Raw genomic sequence first — 23758 nt, 5'->3', positions numbered from 1 at the left:
CCAATCCATATCACAGGACCACAGGTTAGTAATTGCATACACTTGCAATAATAGCATGGTTAGCAATATCAGTGAATTGCAATAATAACATAATTAAAAAAACATACATGGGTGATGTTACACTCCCTGAAGCCTTTAACGCGGACCCTGTAACAACCTCATCACCACAGGTAGAAGTTGGAAAGACTTTGTTCAAGAATAAAGTACTTATTCCCCTCGATTCCGGGAAGCATGGTCGTGGGACCAATATCTCAAAACCATCTTGTGTTTTCAAAAGAGCTTCCACTGTGATGTTTGAGAAGACCCCTAAGATAGGTTGTAGTGACTTTTGCAAAGCCCCTGCCCAGCCCCTAGGAAAGGAACCTCCAAGGAAGCATCTCCAGCCTCACCTAAAAAAACGGTTGCATTAATGACATCCCTATGTAGAAAAGTTGGTTTAGAATTAATATGCTTGAACATTTGGAATTGTGTCAACAAAAATTAAATATAGAATAAATTAAACTAACATAAGAGCTGACAACTCTTGGAATGCAATGCGATTTAATTTTTAATCTATATCACTCATTCTCATTGGGAATAAAAAGAAAAAATGTATAATATGCACAAAGTCAATGTTCAAGGAATCAGCATTCGTCCTCCTCTTCAAATTTAGAAAAGGACAACTTATCTTACCACTAATTTTCAAGGACTCATTAATCTTATTAAAATCTAGATGAATATTTAAAAACCAGCACATTAATAAAGTCTTTATTATTCTTACATCTATTTATCCTAAAAATTTCACATGAAGAGCATGGAATGATTTCTACATAAAGCATTATTGTCTTAAACATTGTCATTCCTCCTTCCTTTTATGCATTTTGGCTCTTATTCATTTCATCTTGTGCCTCTTCTCCATCATCAAACCTTGACTCCGATGAAGATCAGAGGAGGATTTCAAAAAGAAAGAAGCAACGCCTTGCAAAAGCTCTCTCACCAAGTGACCTCCCGGACGAGACTCCACCAGGCTTCTCAGCGTCTGCAAGAGGAGAATGAGTCTAAAGATGAAGAAGAGGAGGAGGAAGAACTATCGCCCATGGCTGATGATGACCTCACCTGATGACCTCACCTTTGGTGATGATGACTTATATTTCAAAGCACTGACTTATTATTCCATTTTTCCTTTTTCACGTCTACTTTTTTACCTAATCGCTATATTAGGTGTATTGTAGTGGTTCCTAATTTTTGAACGCGACTTGTGATTTTTTGGGCAACCTTTGTTGAGTTAGGGTTCCTAAACGCAAGCTTATCCATGAGGTCACCCATAGCAAAATGGTCTCCCTTCCACAAACAATTGACTCCACAAAAACAAAAGGTACATCTCTCAAATTCCATGAATAGTTTGCCAATGCAAATCTTTGTCTCCAAAGAGTTCGGTGAATAGTTGCATTTTTAATCATACAGTAAGGTCTTGTTGTGTAGGAAGCATAAACCTCTGAAAATGTAAATATTAACGGAGTACCCTCTGAAAATTATCGAGAGGTGCTGATTTGGGAGGTAAATTTCTTTCACGCTGAGCGTGAAAGAAAGATGTCTACCCCAAATCACTGGTGGCAGCCTCTTTGTTCCCAAATATTTGGCTCCAAAGAGTTCATTGAATAGTTTGCGTTTTTAATCATGTAGCATGGTCTTACTGTGTAGGAAGCATAAACCTCTAAAAACGTAAATATTAGTAGAAAACAGGCCTTTGAAAATTATCGGGAGGTGTTGATTCGGGAGGCAACTTTCTTTCATGCTGAGCATGAAAGAAAGATGTCTACCCCAAATCATTGATGACAGCCTCTTCATCCCCAAATCGCTGATGGCATCCTTTGACTTCCCCATTGCTGCTGTGGCAACCTCTGGCATCTCCAAAGTCGGCCTCCTTGGAGAAATAAAGGTAAACATCTTTCTTTCATGCTCAGCGGTGTGAAAGAAAGATGTCGACCTATAGACACACCAGTGAGGAGAAATAAAGATCGGCATCTTTCTTTCACGCTAAGCGTGAAAGAAAGTTGCCAACCTAAAATCGGCCTGTGAGTAGAAAAAAAGGTCATCTTTCTTTCATGTTGAGCGTGAAAGAAAGATGCCAACCTATAGTTGGGGTTTGTGAGGTGATCTAGATTGGCCTATGAGCAGAAAAAAAGGTCGATCGACATCTTTCTTTCACGCTGAGCATGAAAGAAAGATGCCGGTCTGTGAGGTGATCTAGATTTGCCTGTGGGTCGGCAATATGGGCTTTCCCTTGGCCATAAAATCTAGCATAAAAAACCCACTAGAAAATCAGGAGATTTGGATAGGTTGAAAACCCACTGAAAAAATAGGAATAAAAAAATGAACTTCTAGCATGCACAGTAAAGAAGACAATTTTTGAGTTTGATACTTAATTTAGATACACACAATGTATCTTATTGAAATCCCCTCTTGCACTCTGTGAGATCCATTGTTTTGAAAAATGATGGAAGATATGTAGATGATCCGTCGTTCAATAGGATTGAATTCGGTGGGTGCCACTTGTTGGTGGCCGTCCGATTTCATTCATTTGGGGAGGTGGCCAAAACGCAAATCTATTGTGCAGGTCGAAAATCTGTCCCAGAAGTGAGGAGAGACCTGCAACCTCGGCTCTAGCTCAGACGGGTCTTTTTGAAGAGCCACATAATGTGATTTTAGAAGGAGATGAATAAGGGGCCAAACATTCCGAGACTGCCTATGTTGCAGCCCATGGAATGGGAACTCTGGAGAAACCAATGGAGAGAGATGATGTCATCTTGTGCATGAGTATGATAGCAGCCATGGGACCACTCATGAGGAGGAGAATGAAGGCCAAGATTTGGAGGATCCTGTGTAGAGGAGGAGGGTCTTGAAAGCAAAGGCATAGACGAGACACAAAGCAGCCAAAGAGAGGGCACATGCGCAATGGACACCTCCAAATAGGTCAGAAAAACAAAGATTTTTGGGAAGATGATGAGAACTAGAAGCCCACAAGGATTCCTTTCAAGGATCAAAGTTGATTTCACCATCGATCCCCCATTGATACCTAGAGGTAGTAAGAAAGCTCAGAGAACACTGAGAGAATAATTTCTTGATCATTCAGGAAGATGGGTGGGTACATGCCTAGTAAAGGATCCTTTATTGTGTCTATGATTGACCTAGAAAGGGAGGAATTACCTATGTGTGAAGGATGCTGCAAAATCACATTTGGTTGGGATGCTAAACAATGAGCAATCCAATGTTCGTGCCTTAGAGTATCTCCCAACTGACAAGAGGAAGATGAGAGATTAGCTCCATGTTTTTGTTTTTTGGCTACAAATTGTAGAATTTGGTTAGGATTTGCTGGTTGAAATCAAAACAATTGACCAGGTCTGCCTCCCCTCTGAAAATGAGTTTAAGGAATATGTAGTGACATGTAGGAGAAAGTTCTTCAAGAAGGCATTCATCAAGAGATACTAGGGAGGGTTTTGCCACAGTCTACCTATTGATGAGCAACCTACCTTGAAGTCTCCTTCATGCTGTGTGGTGTATCGATGGCTACAAAAGTAGCTTGTCTTTGGTGGTCTTAAGTCAGTGCCTCCCCTGGTAGCAGTTTAGACATCAACTAATACTCCAGCTTACATGTACACAGATCTGCAATTGGGCTGAGTAAGTTTTGACATTTCTTGTTTAAAGTTGGAAAATTTAAGTGTTTGTGTGTGTGCGATTATTATTAGTGTTATACTTTCAGACACTGTCTACCCATAGAGAGGGAACATTGCCCATGGTGGCTAGACCTTGACTATAATGAGGCTCTTGAGGAAGAAATTGACTTGTATAGGAGACATATGACTTTAGCGGTGATTCAGCAAGACCATGAGACCACTACTGAGGTATGTTGTGAATCCATCACAAAAGCAAGTGTTTGTTTCTAAAGGTGTTGGCGAGGCTTTTATTCTGGTAGAACCAGCCTTCCACCACCTCGTATGCACAGACCAGCCACTCAAGTAGTACATTTGTTACACTGCTTGTGAACCTTGGTAGAGATATAGTTCAAAAGGCACTAGAGGCAGCAAAGCAAGCCCATTCTACACAAAGGGGGGTTAATAGTAGCTCCACTACTGGTTGTGGTGAAGACAGAGTAGATAGAGCACTCTCAAGACCCACCTAATACCTTTTGGTAAGATCCTAGAGACTGCATCGGTGGTTGATTGACTTTGATTCCTAAATAGATTGAATTGTTGGTTGATTGAATGTTGTTGTGTGTAGGTAAAATGCTGGCATACTGTATTGACCTCACTCCTGACATACTGTATCAATGTTATTGACCTCTCTCCTGATATACAGAGCCTTAAGGTGCCATCGGATATGATGGCAAATTTTTTGGAAGGATTGAATATCATTTGTACGAGGGGGCAGGTGAGGGGAAGATGGTAGACTACTGTGTGGACATGGCGTTTGTTGATTTTCCTTCAAATACCGTGGTGGAGAGTTGCTCTCAAACAAAGGTGCCCAAGTGGAATCGGGTTGGAGTTCCCTTTGAGGCTCTACCACAACCATCCCAAACCATAAGTTCCAACACCTCTTTCCATTTAGTACAAAGCATCCTGCACAATGAAGTGCTACTTTGAGAGGAGCATTAGAAAACACTTTATCTTTCCAGCTTAAACCTTGCTAAACTCCATCAAGATAAACAGTGGAGTAGTCCACTAGTTTCTTTAGCATCTTTGACTAGATTTCTTTTTGTTGAAGACATTTGGGTAAGAGCATAGCCAACCTGGCAATAGTGTGAGAAGGAAGATGAAGAATTCCTAAACCACCTTCACTCTTAGGTAGGCTCATTCTGTCCCAAGCTAGCTAGGCCAATGCCTTTTTATTGTAACCATCATTCCTCCACACAAAATCTCTTATAGGTTTGACTATCTTCTGCCAGTGCCCTTTTCCAAAGTCCAACACAGGGCATAGAACATTATATAGGCATTCAGTACAGTGTTGCATATAGCCACCCTACATGGAATGGGACCTTGATACCCTCCCATTTCTTAAGTTTCACAAAGAATCTGTCCAGTGCCCAATCTGTCAGTTATTTGTTGGTCACCTCAACCCCAAAGGGAGCCCCTAAATATCTAACAATTTGATCTCTCTTCACCATCTCACACCCCCATCTCTCTAAGTCAAAGTCATTGCCCTCACATAGATTGATTAATTTAGACTTGTGAATACTACATTTTGACTCTGAAGCATTGGCAAACTCTTGTATAATGTATAAATCCAACCTTACATTATCATTATCAGCTTTGAGGAAGATTAAAGAACATTCGAAAACCATTGAATAACCAATTTCTCCCCATTACTCAATTTAAACCCAATTACCCTCCCTTCATTGGAGGCCTGCTCTAAGGCCCTAATCACGGGGTGAGAAGCAATAGAAAAAGTAAGGGAGCAAGGGGACGACCCTATCTTATTGATATATTCACCTCAAATCCCCCAACAACTCTCCCATTTAATAATAAATTGGACTTACCGCCCAAGGTAAGAGTGTATATGCAACATCTTCATCTAGGCGATGCTCCTAGTCACACTCCATGCGCATGCAGTCCGTCACCCTTCACTAGGTATGGGGGCATGCATCCACACATGTGAGGCCAAGCCCCACTTGCCCCGACCACCGCCAGACATCACTCGCTTTAATAGCCACTTAACTACCTACTACCACTCTCAGTCTCAGTCTCCTCTCCCTCCCTCCCACCTACTTAATAGGGAGGGTTATATCTATAGAAGGAATGGAGGCTATCATTGATGTTCCCATGGGACTAAACTTAATTACAAAATAAAAAATCATGTTTAAACTTTTAATACCCTCAACCAAGCCTCAACCTAGTCATGTCTCTCTGTGTGTCTCTTGATACACATATATAACATTATAAACAATGTATAAAACTCTTTTGATAATCTCTCCCTTACCTCTCTCTCTCTCTCTCTCTCTCTCTCTCTCTCTCTCTCTCTCTCTCTCTCTCTCTCTCTCAAGCACATTCACAACATTATGCGACATGTTTTTCATAACCTCAACCTTATCCTCTTTCTCTCCCCCCCCCACCTCTCTCTCTCTCTCTCAAATACAAGCACACATGTATGCACTCCTCTCTCTCTCTCTCTCTCTCTCTCTCTCTCTCTCATATTGACATGGGAAACTCTCTCTCTCTCTCTCTCTCTCTCTCTCTCTCTCTCTCTCTTTGTCTCTTTCATCTGAATTGTTATTTTCAGGGGTATTTGGTGGGTTATTTTCTAGGTGGATATTTTTTGCAAACCTTTCTCCTAATCTACTCCTTAATCTCATATCATACCCATGGTCTTCTGAGATTGTAATCTTCCCCTCATTCATCACTGGTTTTCCTAATGCAATGCGTGTGACCACCACAAACCCCACATGCATGAAATTGCTGATAATAGGACTCCTAGAGAATTCTTCTAACCCTTCGTGGACCGTTAACCACCCCAAAAGGAAAAAACTCTTGCTTTTGTTTGTTCCACACCCGGGTTCGTATGCACCTCACCACATCTGCAGGTAAGGAAGGAAATTGTTCCTGCAAGAATTTCTCTACGTACGTAGCATATTCTTCTTCTTCTATCACCCAGTTTACTGAACTCTTGTCTCCATTCATCTCTCTTAACAGTTCTTCTGTAAATTCCTGTTGTCCTATAACTATGCTAGCTAGAATGGCTGTCACATAGCCTGTCATCCCACTGGCCGCGTATCACCCAAGATCTCACCAACCATGCCAGTGGTGTAAGTGTGGGGCCTATCCCCCACCAGTGTCCACCACCTCACTAGAGCTCGATATCTCAACACTCCCCCTCGAGCTCAACTCCATCTCATGTACACCAACAAGCGAAGCCCTGAATCTGCGGAGCTTCTCTGTACCCAATGCTTTGGTGAAGATGTCAGCTACCTGATCCTCTGTGCTGACATAAACAAGGTCAAGGTCTCCTGCCAAGACCTTCTCTCTGATGAAGTGGTAGTGGACCTCTATGTGCTTCGTACGAGCATGAAAGACTGGGTTCCTGGCCAACTGTATACTGCTAATGTTGTCACAGAAAATGACAACTTGTCTATCCACTGATAGACCCAAATCTGCAAGTAGCTTTCTCAACCAAGCTACCTCACATGCTGCCATAGCAGCTCCTCTGTACTCGGCCTCTGTACACTCGATAGAGCAACCGTAGGCTGCTTCTTGCTGCTCCAAGTCACAGCAGCACTCCCCAAAGAAAACATGAATCCACTGGTAGATCTTCTATCTGAGATACTACCAGCCCAATCTGCATCTGTGTACCCATGTACACATATCTCTGTCCCAGTCTCATAGAATAGTCCACAATGCAAAGTAGACTTCACATACCTCAGTATGCGTCTCACTGCATCTAAATGCGGTTTTCGTGGAACCTGCATAAACTGACTCACCAACCCAACAGCATAGCTCAAATCTGGTCTGGTGATCGTCATGTAGATCAAACTTCCTACTATGCGTCTGTACATAGTAGGGACCTGTCATACCATACTTGGACAACATGTCAAGCCATACTGTCTCTGTAGTAATCCAATACCATGTGGTGACCTAATCACCTCAATGCCCAAGAAATATCTGAGCTCCCCCAGATCCTTCATCTCGAACTTCTGTCTAAGCAAGATCTTTACATCAAAGATCTCTGCATCATGGTCCCCCATAATGATCAAGTCATCTACATAGATGACACCAAGCACAACTCCTCTATCACCATGTCTCACATACAGCGAGAAATCTGCATTGGCTACATGAAAACCAATAGTGACAAGATATTCAGAAATCTTGTCAGACCATGCTCTTGGTGCTTGTTTTAAGCCATACAAGGCTTTCTTCAACCTGCAAACATGCTCGGAGTGACCCACATCCTCATAACCAGGTGGCTGCAACATATACACCTCTTCTTGCAAATCCCCATGCAAGAATGCACTCTTTACATCCATCTGATGTAAAGACCATTGCTTTGACGCAGCCACTGCTATCACAACTCTCACCATTGCCATCTTGGCAACTGGGCTGAAAGTTTCCTCATAATCAATCCCATATGTCTGCGCATATCCTTTGGCTACCAATCTAGCCTTGTACCTGTTTATGCTTCCATCACTGTTATGTTTAACTTTGTACACCCACTTGCATCCAATGGCTTTCTTGCCTTCAGGCAATTGCACTAAGTCCCAAGTTTCATTTCCATATAGTGCATCCATCTCCTCATCCATAGCTTTCTCCCAACACACATTTCCAACAGCCTCATCAATGCATGTGGGCTCAACAACCTGCACAACCTTTGCCATATATGCATAGTGATGTGCCACATAACCATCATAGGTAAATCTCTGCACAGGATTTTTCACTCTCCCAGATCTTCGCAGCTTTTCATTCATGGCTTCCATAGCCTTCTTTACACCAGGTGTTCTCATAGCTGGGATCCCAAGCTCCTCATCAAGGCTAATATCTGAGCCACTAGACTCTCCATCAACATGAGAATGCCCTGCAGAAATGTAAGGCATACCAAGGGGCTCAACAAACAACCTTTCATTATCCTCATTATTTCTGCTTGAGGATGCATAGTTGTTTTGCTGCACTTTCCCATTTAGCATGTCAGCCTGCTTCTTATAACATTCTGACTGCACATGTCCAGGCTTACCACAATAATAGCATTCACGTGCATCATTATATTGCCTTTGCCAATTTCCACGGCCTCTCTGACTCCCCCTGCCTCTAAATTTGCCTCTTCCACCTGCATGTTGTTGTTGTTGTTGATTCTGGGACTGTTGTTGTTGTTGCTGCTGCTGGCCATAATTCTGATTACCTGTTCGGCCACCTCCTTGACCGCGTCCACGACCTCCTCTACCTCGTCCTCTTCCTGAACTCGTGTAGAAGGCCTGTTGCTCTGAACTATTTTTGCTTTGTGAAGACTGTTGGTCTTCACCCAAGTTCTCTTCGATAATCAGCATAGACACCAAATCTGTAAAGTTGGGAATGTTTTCCCGAGTCTGAATAGACGTCTTGAACGCCTTGTATTGTGGCCCGAGACCACGTAGACAGACTTCCACCTTGTCATCATCATCTACTGACACACCAATAGATGCAAGGGATTCCACAATACCCTTTATCTTCAACGCATAATCATTCACAGACATGCTCTTTTTCTCCACAGTATGAAGTTCATTCTTCAACTGTATCTTACGTGCCTTGGTATTTGTTTCATAAAGCTTTACTAAGGTGTCCCACGCCTCCTTGGGAGACTTGGCATCCTGAATGTGCCCAATCATGGTGTCCTGTATACTAATGGATAGCCAATACATAACCTTCCTGGCTCCTTGGTTCCAATCTTTAAACTCTTTCACATCTGCAGCAGTAGGATTTATGTCCGGTATCTCCGTGCCTCTTCATGTTCACCTTCTATGTAGTCCCAATAGCCTTTTCCCATCAGGAAATTAGTCAACCTGAACCTCCAAGCATGGAAGTTATTCTTATCCAGCTTCTCAGCCACAATCTGTGTCATGCCATCATTAGACATCTTGCCAAACACACAATTTTACCAGAAACTGCACTCTGGTTTTTCCTACACAAACTGCTGTATTTTTTGCACAGCGGTACTGTAGTACTCTCAAATGTCACAACCAGTGACTTCAATGTGCATACATACACCCAATGGCAACTGTAGACCTCTTTGCAGGACCCACAGTGTCTGCACAGTCAATCTGTCTTCCTGCAGTTCTTAAAACAGAGTTCTGCAGAGAATCGACGACTTACCCACAGTGCTCGAAATCGCCTGCTTTCTGAAAAACGGAGGTCCAGACGCGCTCGAAATGCGTTTTTGGCCCGGACTCCAAAGGACTGTATAGTTGCCCTATAGCTTTACTCCCGCGAAGAAAGCTCCTCAATCAGAGACCGTTTGCCGGTGCCTCCCGTAGAGCTCCCGACAAGGGTGTAGTCACCAATACAATAGGGAAGAGTAGTTGAAGCTCTTACCCTCGTACCGCTTCCTGTGGTTCTCTTGCTTGCAGCTCAGCCCTTAGCACGAACCAGGCTCTGATACCATGAAAAGATGCAGGGGGGAAGAGAGTTTGAGCTCTTGCAAGCACACACACACACACTCACAAAACCCTAATAGAGAACACACAAGGTGAGAGGCTGAAAATCTTCTTCTTCTCTACTCAACACTCAACACACCATATACAAGATAAGAGTACACATAATATGAAAGGTACTCAACCAATACATACACGGGTTCTCTATAGTGTGAACCCGACTAAATGAGCTGGCGCTATAACTATGCCAGTCTCTAGAATGGCTGTCACACAGCCTGTCATCCCACTGGCCACGTATCACCCAAGATCTCACCAACCATGCCAGTGGTGTAAGTGTGGGGCCTATCCCCCAGGCGGGTCATCAGTGTCCACCGCCTCACTAGAGCTCGATATCTCAACACCAACCACTCTTTCCAAAACATGTTCGGTATAAGGTAATGGGTAATGGTTCTTCCGAGTGGACGCATTTACTTTTTAAAGATCGATACACACTCTCAGTTTTCCATTCTTTTTAGGCACTATCACAATTGGTGACAACCAATCCGTATGTTTGATCTCATATATAAAGTCCGCCAGCAGCACAAATGAGCTTATCAATTTCCTCCTTTACATTTGGTGCATACTTAGGATTCATCTGGTATGGTTTTTGCCTAGTTGGTCGCGAACCTTCCATGATTGGAATCGTATGTTGTACCACCTCAGGCGATACCCCTTTCATTTCCTTGTAATTCCAAGAAAAACAATCCTTATATTCCTTGAGGAGGAGCAATGAGCTCCTCTTCCTCTGCAAAAGTCAAATCTTTAGCAATGTATACGGGTCTTGCTTCTGCCCTTGGTCCCACAATATCAACCTCCTTGACTTCTGTGCCCAGGTCATCATGTGATGCCGACAACCCCTCCTCTTTTACCCTAGTAGCTATCAGCTGCCGCACCACTCTCCGATCATCCACCGTATAGTTCTTGAAATGGTTGGGTACTAAAAGAAAGTCTGGTTTGTCCTCATTATCACTTTTTTCTTTTTCCATGATCATCTTGACCTCACGCTCTACCTCTGCTAGGGCTTTGTTACATTTTCGACACCCTTCTTTTGTAAGCTTGGGTGCATCGGTTTCTTGAAGGGAAATTTTCTCTTTGTGCCTTCCTTCTAATGATATTTTACTCAACTTCTCGCCCCAGTCCTTTGAGAATTCACTTGGCAATGCACTTGGAAATCAATGGTTCATAATGTGGCTATGCAAGGATGCATAGTTGATCTTTTTGGTTGCATTGGATTAGGTTGAGATCCTCTTGCAAATGCAACAAAGTTATGGCAAAATTTTTTCAAAGTGAGTCAAGATGAATTTAAAGGATGCTAATTTGATGCCACATGATGCTTTCGGTATGCCGAAATGCATTTGTGCAAGGGTATGCAAAGGGGATACTTGCGGTTGACATTTGGGCATAATCTGCATATTTTACAAAAGTGAAATTTAATCTGAGGGGTTTTGTGCTGACCCAAATTGGACACCTACACTTCATCCCCCATCCCTAAAATCTTCCAAAGAAGCAAAACGTCATACCATTTAGAGCTGTTGGTGAGCGACCTTACACCCGTTTTCATGGGGCTGCCATGTTTTGGCAGTTTGTAAACCAAATTTGATATTATGGACTGAACTTGATGGGTGTGTAGTACTCCTCAAAAGGATCCTAATAACAAGCTAAAGATTGGCCAAATCAGACTCTTGAGTAGGGAGTTACGACCCATTTTTGGTAAAATCTTGTTTTATAAAAACCCAAAACAGAGAGTATTAGAACCCGGATTGAACTTAAACTAATCACATAGACTTATTCTTCATCTCATTACCTTTATATAGAGCCTTAGTTTGTTCAAATCGGATAAACCTAGCTCCACTTTTTGGCAATTTTCTCAAAGCTGTCCATTATGGTGGCTGGCAAGCCAAGAGGTCATCCTCGGAAGCTATCATTGGTCTCACGGAAGACATGTAAGGGGAGGAGTTAGTGGAGCATGGCAACATGAATGTAATGGAGGAGTTGGAAGAGAAATTTATTATAACAAGCACTCACAAAAGCATTTCTCCATCAATGGATCAAGCTTCAATGTAAATTGAAGAGGAGGTAACTATGGGAGGCACTCATAAGCATACATCTTAAGGCGCACAAGCCATTTAAAACGATGCCCTCTTGTAATTAATTGTGAAAAGACTCGATTTTAGTCACTTTTGGAGATTTTGAATGTCATAAACCATACCTTGAATACAAGGTTTGAATTCATGACTACCAAGATTGGGGCTATTGACTAATTAGAGCAGCATCATGAAGATGCCATTGATGGTAGAATTGGTGGTATGCATGGGAGCAAGAAGTCTATGCATGAGGCTTCTCATGGTGGTCATAATAAGGAAGGAAAGCAAGCTATGCAAGAGGCTTGTCATGGTGGTCAAATAAGAAAGGAAAACAAACTATGCAAGAGGCTTTTACAAGGGTTACCTATGAGAATCCTACAAAGAAGACTAGAAGACCTCGTAGGAGGGAAATGAAGCCTACATCTTTCCAAGATGGTCCCTCTCAACTACATGGGAAGAAACATACACATTAGGACCTCAATGGAGTCTTCTTGGGCCCTTTTATTTGGCAGTTTAAGGGAGTCAAACCTTTTCTCTTAAGAAGAAACATTTTCTAATTTGAAGCTTCAAAACGGCTACTTTATTCGAATTTGAATTTTGGAGGGAAAATAGAATTTAAAATCTAGCAGATAAAACCATATCATGTAACATATCTATGGAAAGCTCTTGATGCGTAGATCACGGATCTGTAATCTCTGCTCAAATCGGAGCTTGTATGTAGAAGTTATGGAGGTTCGAAAATTGTAAAATTGCCCCTCCCCCCCTTTTTGGGGGAAAAAGTGCACCCTTTGACCACTCTTACACCTCTCTTAATCACCCATGGTTTTTGCTTACATGGCGGGCTCCTATTTGTCAAAGTTAAACGTTTCCATAACCTCATGGCAAATTAAAGGGACCAAAAAGACTCCATTGAGTTCCTAATGATCTTGTTCTACACATTTGGAGAACCAAACCTTGGAGAACCTAAAAGAGTATCTTCACATCCCAAGGGAAATCAATCTTCTATGTTTAAAGAGGAGTTGTATGTTGATGGGGTGATGTGGTTGAGCATGATTGGGAGCATATGTCATTCACTGAAAGGCTTAGGGAAGTTTATAATAGTTGGATGAAATTGCCTTCTTTTATTAAGGAGTACAAAGACTTTGCTCAATTTGTTAATACTTACATAAAACTCTCAATTGATGAGGATATTGATGAAGAGGATATTGATGTAATGCAAGTAAGGAGCTATATTTGTCAATGCCTAGTGGTGGAGGAGAAAGGAGCACTTGGATGTCCTCTAGGCAAGATTTCTTTGATACAAGGAGACAAAGATATCAAGAGGGGACAAGTGCATTGAGGATTCCTATGCAATAAGGTGGGACAAATGAGACTGATATACCCATGTATCAAGTTGATGTACATGATGAGACACATACTCAAACTTTATTTTCTTCAAAGGGAGTTATTGAAAGAAGGAAATGTGCAATGATTGATGTTAAAACCTCTACAAGTGAAGCCAAGAAAAACAAGGGTAATATTTGTGAATTGTTGATACCTGTTGGACTCCAAGAAGGAGCCATGTGTCATCCTTGGGTACGGGGTCCCAATCCCACCCCCTAGCCAGGCTAAAGCCTCCAGATTCACCAAAAGATCCCAGGAGGGATGATCTCTGGAGGGGTTCAACGTTCTCTATATTCAAGTGTCACTCAAGTGCACATTTTGTGTATGGGATTCATTCCCTCCAAGTACACATGTCACAAGCGAGCAGCCCCCTTTATCACAATAGGCCATTTGACCACCTCCGCACATATTTGAGGGGTGAAGGCCACCATCCTCAACACCCCCCTGTGGACAAACCCCGAGGCAAACATGTGGGACTGACCTAACCTGGTCATGGCCAAACACAAGACTGAACCAAACAACAAAGGCCAGCCAATCACCAAACGTCGAGGAACAGATGCGTCAGAACAATCAAGAGGAGCCGCCACCACTGAATGGAACACACTTTTTTTTTTCTGCTCTGATACCATGTTGGACTTCAAGAAGGAGCCATGTGTCAGCCTCGGGTGGTGCAGGATCCCAATCCTGCCCCCTAGCTAGGATGAAGCCTCCAGAGCCACCAAAAGATCCTAGGAGGGATGATCTCTCGAGGGGTTCAACAGTCTCTATATTTAAGTGTCACTCAAGTGCACATTTTGTGTATGGGATTAATTCCCTCCAAGTACATGTGTCACAAGCAAGTAGCCCGCTTTATCACATTAGGCCATTTGACCACCTTCATGCATATTTGAGGGGTGAAGGCCACCATCTTCAACAATACCTATATTTGGTTTTCTCTTGCTTTGAGTGGGGATAAGATCTACTATTCAATGTTGCAAGATTTTGGTTTGAGAAAATGCAAAAGAGGACTTCTATTCACATTTGGACATTGCATAGAGTATGACTATGTGGGTCTTTATGCACAATATTGTGGGGATGAGACACTTGCTATAATTTATGGACAGCAAAAAGATGAAGATACTTTATGGACAGCAAAAAGATGAAGATACTTTGTTGCCAAATGTTTCTCGACAAGTCACCAATGTATCCATGGTGGTTAAAAGGTATACGCAAGCTGAAAATGGGTATGATTGGTGAGCTTTCATAAGTGCTTTGATTGAGGAGCTTTCATAAGTGCTTTGATTGAGGAATTTTCAGCTCATGATATGACACCATCATGCGATTGTGAGGACATGTTCATTGATGACATTTTGGATGAGTACTCATTTGATAAAACAAATGGGATGATGACTCATTTGTTGATGATACATGTGATGACCATGCCCTTGGATGATCATGCATTAGGTGACACGTTGAGTGGTTCATGGAAGATTCATGAGAATGCATTGTATGATCCATTTTTAAGTTTGATTTGGAAGACATATGATTGTCTCTTGTTTGATTATGAAGTCTTAGAAGATGTGGATCATGATGAATACAAGGGAGAATTGTCTCATGACAACAAGATTGTCCATACATGTGTTGATGAACATGTATATATGGGTGGTACACATGTTGCTCATGGAGATGATAATAGTCTTGAGATGACATATCTTACTCCTATTTTACGGATTCTCTACATGTTGATGAAGAAGTATGCATTGGTAGTAGTAGTAGCAAACATGCCGATCTTGATTTTGTGGAAGCCAACATGATTCTATGACCTATGAGAATGGAGCATTCACTTTCACATGCATCTTATGTCACTTGAGATGCATGATATATGATTATGTGGCATGCCATGGTACACCACAACGCAGTGTGATCATTAGTCAAGGTTTCTGTGAGATAGGAGGATTCGGTGTTGTGACCATTGATGATGGAGTTACTCATACCAAGGTGGTGTTGGGTTTGTATTCTGGATTTTTGGATGCACTGTCATGTCTTCCTTTTTTTGATCCAGGAGGTCACACAAATGTTTCATGCTGGTTGGATGGTCTACACTGTGGTTATCCATTCAACCTAGGAGGATTGGCTAGTCGCATCATCGACATAGGCTTTCTATATTCTCTATTCTATCCAGGCAGTTTGATAGCCATTGCTTTGGATTCTACATGGCTTGGATTTACATTTTGTCCATGCGGTCGTAGTTGTGTGGATTACCTCATCTTCGGGGTCATACTCATAGCTTTTACATTTGATTCCAGTGGTTGGAATAATAGTCACTTATGTGAATGACAAGGCATTTCAAAAGGATACATTTCCATTTGACCCCAGTGGTGGTGGGATTCATCTATGAGAGGATTGCAACATTTTTAGTGGATTTACTTGTAGATGAGGATGCATGGCAACCACTTTGGGAAATAATTGGGATTATAGGCATGTTGTAATCTTGGGATAGTTTTGGTGAGGTCCATTGTTGGGGTCGATTCTCTACTCCAAAAAGCTTCACTAGTTATCACAATGGAAGAATATGATGCGGGACATGTTTGGCTGAAGTGTATGCATAATTTGTTGCGGCCTATTTCATGGAGATTTCATGAAGAATTGTTTCAAGGATTTCATCTACAACAAGGGCTGCCACAACAATACCACACATATGCATTGGAGATGAAGTTCCATGGACTTCCTTACATTTGGAGAGCATATTTGGTACCTTCACTACTTCTCATTGTTTTATTTTGAGGCTATGTTGAATTGTAGATATCTTGTATAATTTTCAAGACAAAATCTTTGGGAAGGGATGGTTTGTAATGAAGCAAAACTAAGGTCCAAAATATTTAAATAATGGGCCATGGGCAGCAATGCTACTATAAATAAGGCCTTGGGTTCATTGTAGGGATCTTTTAGTCACTAATATTTTGGACACTTACATGTACTCTTGGATCCTTTCTTGGAGATGGCCTTTCATGGTCCAGGGCTCATGGCAAGCTTGATAGTCATCGTCTCATGGGTGAGAGGTTAAATCACTTAGGCCTTATGCACATACCTTCTTTGCTACATGTGCATGTGGATTTCTTATCTTTTCATCATAATCACATAGATTTCTCATGTGTTTGATGATCATTAAATGGATGCTAGATTTAGACTTTATGTGTTGATTTCTTGATATTTGGTCTAGATCCATTTCACTCTGGCCTCGTCGTTTGCACCCAGCACATGACCCCTTATCTCTGCATCAAGAAGCACTAGTAGGCACCACTCCTCTTCCACCCACCACTCCTCTTCCACCCACCACTTACCAATGAGGAGGTGAGAGAGATGAACGTTAGCACAACATAAGAGACACACCCCATCTTAGTGGCACCTTAGGTCTAGAAGGACCCTTCCACTATTCAGAGAATCACCAACTTTTTCAGAGAACACTAAGATGTGTTTGCACGGACCTACCAGGATCTCCCAGGGATAGACCCAGTCATTTGCACTCACAGAATTCCACTAGAAGAAGGCAGTCGACCAATCAGGAAGGGCATCTACTGCATGAATCCAAAATATTCAGAAGTGGTGAAGAAAGAGCTGGACAAGATGGAAGAGGCTGGTATCATTATTCCCATTGAGCACTCACTCGGAGTGGTTGTCACCTATAGTGGTGATCCCCAAAAATAAGACCAACAAGATAAGGATATGTGTAGACTTCAAACCCCTCAATTAATGCACAATAAATGATGGGTTTCCCTTGCCCTTCATAGAGTGGGTTTTGGAAGATGTGGCTGACCATGTTCTCTATTCCTTCATGGATGGGTTTAGTGGATACAACCTGGTAGTGATTGATGAGAAGTATTAGCTCAAGATAGCATTTGTCACACATTGGGAAACATATGCCTACAGGAGGATGCCCTTTGGTCTTTGCAATGCCCCAGCCTCCTTCCAGAGGAGTGTAGACAATATTTTCGAGGAGTATTTGAATGATTTTTTACGCATCTTTTTGGATAACTTATCTAACTTTAGTGAGAAAAAGGACATGCCAAGGATGGTGGTGTTCTTGAAGTGAAAAAAAAATCCCCAGTTTAGTACTTTTTCCATTACCAAAAAAAGAAGCCCTCTTGCAATATTTTTTCCACCAAAAACAAAAAAAGAAAACAAAAGCAAAACAAGAAACACAAACCAAAAAAAATGAAAAATGTCTACCTCTCTCCACCCTATTAAAAGACTAAGGTCATGTAAAACGGTAGGAGAAGGGTGTGTGTGTGTGTGAATGGACTTATGGTCCACTAGCTCACCTATTTAAAGGCAAAGCCAAAAGGCATTATGCAGTGTGTAAAGGCCAAGTTGTATGCATAAGCAACTTAATAAACAATATTTGTTCTTGTATTTTTGGGTCTCTCTCCTCCACTCATCTTGATCTAGCATAAGCACCACGTTTTCTCAACATGGTATCTAGAGCTTGGGTAGATTAGGTCACACTTTTTGTGGTATAGACTAGGTTATCCTACATCTCACGTTTTGTGGAGCTGAACTCCCAGCCAGTGGAGGCCTTCCAGCAGCTTTTGGAGGTCGTATCTTGGCGTGCTTTCAACTAGGAAGTTCAAGAGGACCTTCGGGTGCTCAGATTCGTACCATCAATTGCTAGGTTTACCCTCAAGAGGCCGTGACGTTGAGCTCTGAGCAGCAAGCCGGCGCACGTTTTTTTGCAGCGCTGATGTCATATAGCCCATTCGCCATCTGTAGGCAATTAGGGGCAATGTGAGCTTAGGGATTTTAAAGCCCATGACCTAAGGGATTACTCTCTTAAGTTTCAGTCCCAATGGCGGCCTGAAGCGCGTGCAAGAGCCACAAAACCAAGGCAGCCCTGTGAAGAGGAAGCCATGGAAGCTTCAATAAAAGCTTCAAAATAGTGTTTTTTTACACTAATCCTTATTTAATTGATCTTAACCACTTAAGTGCTCCTTGAAAGTGCTTTTGCTCCAGATCTTCTGAAGTGGTGGGCATACACCATGAGGTGTTCATAAGCCTCATTGTCATCAAGCTTCATCAAGTATACAAGGTTCCAAAGTGTGCTTATAAGCACTAAAGGTGTTGCTAAACACCATTGGTGGGTGTAGCCATCAACAAAGGGGAGCTTCTTGACATTACCGAGTGCTTCTAAGCACTAAAAGTGTTCTTAAACACTAATGGTACATCTAATCACCAATGCAAGTGTCATTTGACACTAAAAAATGTGCTCTTAAGCACTAATAGTGTTGCTAAACATTAATGGTGATCGTAATCACCAAAGAAAGTGTTTATTTGACACTAATGAAGCTTAACTCCATCAGAATTTATGGTTGGGCACACACCCTAAGTGCTAAACCATAAGCTTCATCAACTTAATCTCCTTTTATGCAACATCCTTAGCTTGATTAAGAGTTGTTGCACTCTTATAAGCCATTCTCTTTCTACTTAAGCTAAAAACATCACAAATTTTTTAGTTTTCTTCTTCATAAATCAGCCCATTTAGTTACATCATTAGTGTTAATTAACACTATTAGTGTTTATGAACACTATTATCAAGCTTTTGAAGAAGCTTTCATGGAAAAAAAACCTGGTCTTTTGCTTCTAGTGCACACAAGAGCAGCCATTGAGGCTGATTTCTTGGCTGTAGAACCTTGAGGCTTAGGGCTTCAAAAGCCCTAAGCTAATGTGGCTTATAGTTGCACACAGCAAGCGTATAGATGTACGAACTCCAGCGCTACAGAACTGTGCGCCGGCCTGCTTAGAACACAATGGCACGGCTCAGAGAGGAGAAAACCTTCAATTGACTGTACGTTCTTGAGCGCCCGGTGATGTGCTTCATCTTCCTAGTTGGAAGCAAGCTAAGACATGGCCTCCACAAGTAGTTAGAAGGCCTCCACTGGCTCAGGGTTCATCTCCACAAGTAGTGAGTTATGAATAACCTAGTCTACACCACACAATTTAATGTGACCTAATCTACCCAAGCTCTGATACCATGTTAAGAAAATGTGGTTCTTATGCTAGATCAAGTTGAGTGGAGGAGAGACCCAAAAAATACAAGAAAAAATCTTGTTCAATAAGTTGCTTATGCATACAACTTGGCCTTTGCCCACACAAATGCCTTCTAGCTTTGCCTTTAAATAGGTGAGCTAGTGGACCATAAGTCCATTCACACACACACCCTTCTCCTACCCTTTTACATGACCTTAGCCTTTTGACTGTAAAGGAGAAATGGGATGAGCTTGACAAGCTCTATGGAGCTCGTGGTAAGAATTCCAAGATCTCACTTAAAATTGAATTTTTCAGCTTGGAGCTCAAAGAGGGAGACGGCAGTGGAGCCTTTATCTCTCATTTGAAGGGCCTTATGGCTCAACTTGTATTAGTGAATGCGAGAATGGATGAAGATGATGCAGTGGCTGTTTTGTTAAAAACAGTCAAGAAGGTGTACCCCACCTTAGTTACCACCCTGAAGAACATACCTAATCCTACCCTTGAAGGAGTCATTCAATATTGTCTTGATGAAGAAAAGAGGCCAAAGGGAGGATCTGAATCTTCAAGTGCAACAACTTCATCGAATATCGAACAAGCTTTGTCACATCAACAAGTGATCAAAGTAAGGTGTGTCCATTACAAAAAGGTGGGTCATTTGGCAAATAATTGTTGGATCAAATATCCCAACAAGATGAAATGTAACAAGTGTAAACAAATGGGACATATCACTTCTAAATGTCCTAACAAAGAGTCAGAGGCTAACTTTGTATCAGCCTCTAACTCCACTGAGCACTTGTTTTAAATCTCAATGTAACAACACCTATATTCCTAACCTTGTACGCCTAATGTTATAAAGGCAACCTATGTCTAATACCACCTATTCCAATTCTGTTGGTATTGAGGGGGGGTATTAAAAGACTAAGGTCATGTAAAAGGGTAGGGGAAGGGTGTGTGTGTGAATGGACTTATGGTCCACTAGCTCACCTATTTAAAGGCAAAGCTAGAAGGCATTATGTAGTGTGTAAAGGCCAAGTTGTATGCATAAGAAACTTAATAAACAAGATTTGGTCTTGTATTTTTGGGTCTCTCTCCTCCACTCATCTTGATCTAGCATAAGCACCACATTTTCTCAACATAGCTCACTTATTTAAAGGCAAAGCTAGAAGGCATTATGTAGTGTGTAAAGGCCAAGTTTTATGCATAAGCAACTTAATAAACAAGATTTGTTCTTGTTTATTAAGTTGCTTATGCATACAGCTTGGCCTTTACACACTTTATAATGCCTTCTAGCTTTGCCTTTAAATAGGTGAGCTAGTGGACCATAAGTCCATTCACACACATGCCCTTCTCCTACCCTTTTACATGACCTTAGTCTTTTAATACACCCCCCTTATAGATGTCCCTCACCAACCACCCTCTCTCTCTCACTCGCAACCCCCCCTCTCTTACCTCTAACCCTACTGACCAGACCAACCCCCTCCCCCTCTCTCACCTGATCAAACACCCCCCTCCCCCTTATCTCTTCTCTCCCCTATTGCTCACAGTCAACCCCCCCTCTCCTTCTCTCTCATGTGCAGGCCACCAACCAGCTTGGCCTCCCTCCCACTCTCTCACCTCACCGCACCGACTAGCTCAACCCCCCCTCCCCCTTTATCACCTCACCGACCACACACAAATTCCCCTTGTCTCTTCTCTCCCCCTATCACTCACAGTCACCCCCCTCTCCTTCTCTTTCGTATGTAGTTCCCTCCCCTCACTCTCTCATGCGTAGCCGACCCTCACTCCCTCTCTCTCTTTTGTGCACCCAAGCCAACCCCCTCTCACTCACACACCCCCCCTATCTCTTCTCTCCCCTATTGCTCGCAATCACCCCCCCATCTCCTTCTCTCTTGTGCATAGCCCACCCCCTCTCTCTCTTTCGTGCACCCAACCATGCTCCCTCTCACTCGCACACCCCTCTCTCTCTCTCTCTCGGATCACTCCCCCCTCTCCTTCTCTCTCTCATGTAAACCCCCCTTGCTTCACTCCCCAACAACTCCCCATGCCCCTCCTCACCGACCACTCCCCACCCTCTCCCTCACCCAATCCCCCCTCTCCTTCTCTCTCTAGCACCACAAACCCCCCCCTTTGCTTCACTCCCCACCAACCCCCCACCCCCCTCACTGACCACTCCCCCACCCTCTCCCTCCCACTTGACTCCCCTTTTCTTCTCTCTCTGGTGCAAAACCCCCCCCTCGTTCGCCATCTCACTGGCCCCCCCTTGCTTCATTCCCCACCGACCCCCCATGCCCCCCTCACTGACCACTCCCCACCCTTTCCCTCTCCCTCTCACTTGACCCCCCTCTCCTCTCTCTAGCACAAACCCCCCCCCCTCATTCGCCACCTCACCGGATCCCCCTTGCTTCACTCATTGACCCCCCACGCCCCCTCACCGACCACTCCCCCCGCTCTCTCACTCGGACCACCCCCCCTCGCTTCTCTCCACCATGCAACTTCCCATGGCCAGCCTGATGTGCTTTCGCTGTTTTGGACAATGGATCTATGGTGGCTGCATTGAATTATCACAAACAGACACCATTGAGGTTTGCTTGCAAGAATGGAAGAGTATCTTGCATTGAGCTATTGGTGGAAAGGGGAACTAATGTCCTTATATTTGATGCATCCCGTGGGAGGACTTGCATGTACTACACTGCAAAAAGTGGGCACCTCCACTGCCTTGAGTAATCTTGAGTGCTTCCAAATTGCCTACCATCACCCAACCTTGGGGCTTTTCCCGGTTCATCAACGCTTGAGATGGGAGTGGAGCTACCCCTTTACACTTTGCGGCCAGGTCCTATCATCCAACTCTAGTCCACTTGCTACTAAGTAATGGGGCCCTTTTTGTGCAATAACAACAAAATCTGGTAGAAGCAGCCTCAGATTGGGGAGCATGCCTTTGCATTTTGCAGCCCGAGGTTGGTCAGCTGAATGTGTAAAAGAGCTTCTATAGTAGCAGGGGATGCAGATAGGCTACAGAGAAACTCTCAAGGGCACACTCCTTTCTTCATCGCTACTATGAAGTACCATAACACAACATGCGCAGCTCTTCTCAACCCTTTGACTATAGAGCCCTTGATATGGCCATCTCCTTGGAAGTTTATGAGTAGTCTTGACCCTAAAATGAAAGTTCTATTGGAGGTTGCATTGGCACATGCTAATGATGCTTGGGAGCAATGGATCTTTTCTATTAATGAGAGCAAAGTAGCTGATGCAGATCAATTGGGAATCACCAATGAAATAAAGGATGACGAAGAGGAGAATGAGTTGTGATGCATTTATTTTGAACATGCCTACACAATCGAAGTGCAAGATTGTGGGCACCAAATGTGTGTTGGTTGCACATTGATCTTGTGCTATCATAAAACAAACCAAACCCAACTATGCAAAGCTCTCCTGCTTTGGCCTTTCCTTTCTGTCTCGCTGCAACATTGACCAGCTGACACAAGATTGGCCCAAAGAGGTAGAGCAACAAGGGGAGGGAGGTAAAGAAGAGGACAAGCAACAAAAGGAGAGTGGAAAGGATGAGAACAAGGATCTGAGCAAGGTAAATGCTACAAATAGGGACAAGAAGACTTTACATGGTGGAAGTAGTAGTATGGGTGTGTACTGGCAGTGGTGGCCACATTTTATTTTGTATCATCTTTGTATGCCTGGACTTTGTGTTGGAAGTTTTTCCTCGATAAAGTGGCGAGTGATTATTGTTTTGTGCTTTTATTGTTGTAAGAGTAACCTTCATGCTAGATGCTTTACCTAGGTGATGACAATTATAATACAGGTAAAGATAGCTTGCTCGATGTAGGCGACTACAGTGGTAATACAAACAGGTAATATAGACAGAGATAGCTTGCTCGATGTAGGCGACTACAGTGGTAATACAAACAGGTAATATAGACAGAGATAGCTTGCTGGATGAAGTTGCACACGAGATCAGTTCAATCATTTTTCTTATTCTAGAGCTAGCTTGCTAGATGAAGTTGCCCAAGATCTCAGTTGAATCAATTTTCTTATTTGCGTATCTCTCAAGAAGGTTTACTTGGGAAGATAGTTTTACTTGGGAAGATAGTTTTATGAGGTATGCTTGGGAGCCCACCTGCCGAATGTTTTGCCTGGGGGTCTAGCTTGCCTCAAAGAA

General features: G+C 42.8%; 1 pseudogene; it reads left to right on the top strand.

The window, feature by feature from the left end:
* Positions 1-1840: 1840 nt before the first annotated feature.
* Positions 1841-23454, top strand: LOC147625773 (E3 ubiquitin-protein ligase XB3-like; annotated as a pseudogene).
* Positions 23455-23758: the final 304 nt, after the last annotated feature.

Source organism: Cibotium barometz, chromosome 23, assembly GCF_041138505.1.
Source record: "Cibotium barometz isolate CiBa-2024 chromosome 23, ASM4113850v1, whole genome shotgun sequence".
Lineage (NCBI taxonomy): Eukaryota > Viridiplantae > Streptophyta > Polypodiopsida > Cyatheales > Cibotiaceae > Cibotium > Cibotium barometz.
The sequence above is the reverse complement of the archived record's forward strand: the minus strand, read 5'-3'. Positions and strand labels throughout refer to the sequence as shown.